Source organism: Diachasma alloeum, unplaced genomic scaffold (assembly GCF_001412515.2).
Source record: "Diachasma alloeum isolate Michigan unplaced genomic scaffold, Dall2.0 Dall_scaffold_01529, whole genome shotgun sequence".
NCBI classification, from domain to species: Eukaryota; Metazoa; Arthropoda; class Insecta; order Hymenoptera; family Braconidae; genus Diachasma; species Diachasma alloeum.
This window is the reverse complement of record NW_021681626.1, coordinates 7,948-11,740: the sequence shown is the minus strand read 5'-3', so window position 1 is coordinate 11,740 and position 3,793 is coordinate 7,948.

Here is a 3,793-nt window from a genome sequence, read left to right as displayed (position 1 = left end):
TCTCTCCCTCTTTAACTCGCTATTCATATATTTTTTAAATATGCTTCATTTCCAAATCATCTTTATGTTATTGCTTTTCACTATTTTTATCTACTTTAATTCGTTATCACGAGGTTCGGGTTATCGATTTATTCATGAGTGTGGCGATCACGTGAAAATTTTCCATATTATTGTACTTCCGTAAATAGCGGGGTGCCAAAAAAGAAATAAACAGAAAGATGAAATCAAACAGTATGAAAGTGATTTAATGAGTGTAAATAACTTTTTCCCCATTTCTTTCTTTTCACTCACTAAGTGTTCTCTTTTCACAAAAGAAAATATTTTAAAAAATATAATCTGTATGCGAACCATAAACTAATTACAAACAGACAACCAAAAAAAGAAGGGAAAAAACATTTGTATAGTCGAACTCAATTTTCTTTTCCCCTTGGAAAAATTAGTTTTCCATTGTTTTAGTGGTGAAATCAACAATTGTACAATGGAAACCCATAGAAACCCGTAATCTGCAACTAGGTTTAGAAGGGTAAAAAATTTCCAGTTTGACTATACTTTTTTTCTTTCAACCTCAACTGTAAAACGAGGCACGAGGTATATCATTTATTAATTTTTTTTGTTCCTCGTCACCATTTTTTTCTCTCTATTTTTCAGATGATGCGTAATATTTTTCAATTACTTTCCCAAACTGAACTCTCCTTTTCATCCATCATTGATCGCACGATTTCTTACAGTTTTTTTAAAGTTCATCTTTTTTTTTGTTTAAATATAATTTGGTTCTTACTTCCAACAAGGGGGCTAGCTGTACCTCCTTGGGTCATGCATAACAAATTCCACATGCCAAGAGAGACCCCCCTGTCTGGTTTGCTCTCGACATTATATTTATGGTCTTTTTTTGTTGGAATAAAAAACAACTTCTATCACACTACGTAGTTACACTATGGTTTCACACGAAATAATAATAGATGAATGGTCTGTCGAAGGAACGATGGAGTGATAGGCTTCCGTTACTTAAGAAGCTTGTGCCAACCAGTTTACAGTGTCAACGGGCGCAAAGCTGCCAGTGGCCGACATTTAAAGCTGCTACTGTGCCTCCTGTAATTTAAATACTGATTAAGATCTATTGCTCAAATTAAATTTATCAAGAAAGTATGGGAGGATGACTTTCAAATTATTTTTCTTCATTAATGTAAAAAATATTGGCCACAACTTTAACTTATGAATTGGTTGATTACATGCCATCGACCAATTAGAAGTGAGTCACTGTTGACCCTTGCAGTACTTCCAAATTTATGATACCATTCTGTGACATGCTGAGCAAGAATTCTTCGCGTTTAAGGGACCTTAAAATTTTTAACCCTAGATTGGTCACCCTCCCGACTAAAAAAATCGTAAGGTTGACTTGATGTCACACCAAAGCCGAGTGCCACATAAGCACGGCAGCCTGACATCAGACATGCTTAATCAGGTACGAATATGGGCCATATCTGGCTTGCTGGCCTCCGGCAAGCCGTATATGCTATGTACCTAGCCCTGATTGATGTGAAATAAGGCTAGCCAGCCTTTGACAACCCTGTCAGGCCCTGATCTATTTCAATTAAGGCTTGCCGGTATCCGGTGAACCTCAAACCCGCTTGGTCAGGCCCTGTCAACTGGAAATACGCCTTGCCGGGCTCCGGCATACCGTATACATCATATACTTGGCCTTGATCTATTTAGAGTGAGGCAAGCTCGTCTTATATGGTGAATCTTGAGCGAAAGTGATCACGTCTAGCCCTTATGTGTCTAATTAACCGTATAGGTCAAGACTAATAATTATAATAATTGTTGAGAAGAAAACCCGTCAAGTATTGAGAATAATTTATTAGTTTCGATCCGAGTGTGTATGCGTAAAAGCGCAACTACCGATTTATATAGCCCATAAGAATTATCACATTCAAGAATTTCAGAGTAGCAGACCAGGACACACGGGACTCTAGCGATCATCAAAGTTAAGCAGCTTCGAGCGCGGTTAGTAACTGGATGAGTGACCGGGACGGAACACCAGAACCGTGAAAGCAATTTTTTTTCTTTTTTTTTTTTAATGCGGGTTTAGGGAGAGTATAAATCAACTATACAAATTGAATTTGATCGTCCTCCATCAATAATTAACCATAAAAAAGATAATTTTCTATTTGAAAAAATAATCTCATATTAACCGGATCAAGCCCTGACAAGAGACGTACATCACTGGGTCCGGAGCCAGTGAACGTGATCGGGCCCTGTTCTACCAATGCGTTTCATGCCTGATACGGGCCGAGCATGACGAGGCTTTGATAGCCAGATATGGCCCGGACTTCTCGGATCAGGCAACCTTATCTGAACCTGATGAGACCCGTTCATGATTTTCTAGTCGGGCTATGAGGGAAACCCCGCAGCGCGCCGTTTTTCTTCAATTACAATTGAATAGCTAACCGGAAAAATTCAAAAAGTTTGACTTTGTCAATTGAAAGGTCTAAAAAATTATAGTTGCTGTTAGAACAACGTGTTTCCTAAATATCCTCAAGAAAACAAATTATTTAGAACGGACGAATTATTTTTTTCCATGTTAAAATTACATTTCCATGTTAATGTGCTTTATTGAATAAATCTTGACGAGTTAATACAGTGTGTTAATTTATTGTGTCCCAATCCCGCATAATCTATCAGGTTATGGGCTCCCAGTCACACTTCAAGTGCGCAATAAATTAAATTGTGAATAAACTCTGTGTAAGTGAAACGGAAAAACTCAAGTAGAAGCCAGTATTACCACGTGGACTTGCGCGGTGTGAGTTGAGGCCAGAGAGACGAGAAAAATGGAGAATCAAGACAACACGATAAGTAAGTAAAGTGATTAACAAAAAGAAGAAAAATCCAAGAAATAAGCATCTCCAGGAAATTAGCTAGTGGAGTTGGTGAGCTGAAAAACAGTAAAAATAAACATAAGGAATTTAATGAGGGACGAGCGGTGAGGGGGGTCGGCTGGCGGGGTGGGTGCGTCGCTGGAACGGCGGCGCATAGTAATATATAAAGTAGAGCCCACCGAGATGGAGACGAGCATATAATACATAAAGTAGAGTCCACTGGGATGGCGACGCGTAGTGATACATAAAATAGTGCTCATGTATGAGAGCACGTGTTCCAACCAAACCCGACGAGAGAAGAAAATATGAATTAACCCACACCTCAGTGTGAAATTGAATCGTAATCATTAATTTGATTAAAATTACCACAGGTGACGACTTGTGGGAATTATGGAGGAACTTGACTACTTCCTTCGGATTCGATGAGTTTCAAGAGGAGAGAATGTTATTCTCGAGGTGATAGAGGAAACTCTATCAATGAAAACTCACATGATTAAGTGTTACAAATTTGGTGAGTTGACGTGAGTTGATGTGAGTTAACGTGAGTCGACGTGAGTTGACAAGAGGTCAAGACGAGAAAGAGATGAGAAATGCATGCAATTGAGTGCTTGTGAGGATATTAGCTAGCAAATATCTTCGCAATTTAATCTAGCACCAAAAATTCGAATAAAAATAAAAATACTAGTTATAAAATATATCCTTATATATAAAGGAAAGCATAATGGCTGCCGAATGAAAACTCGAATTGAAGAATGTCGAATCGATTCACCGAAAGTCGAAGTCGAACGGACGTGTTCGATCATGAACGTATGAAACAGAAATAGAGTGTCGTTCGAATAAATTGCCACATGATGTTATCTTCAGAGTCATTGTAGTCCAGTGAAAGAAGGTCTGAAATACATGATTCTGCAAAACAG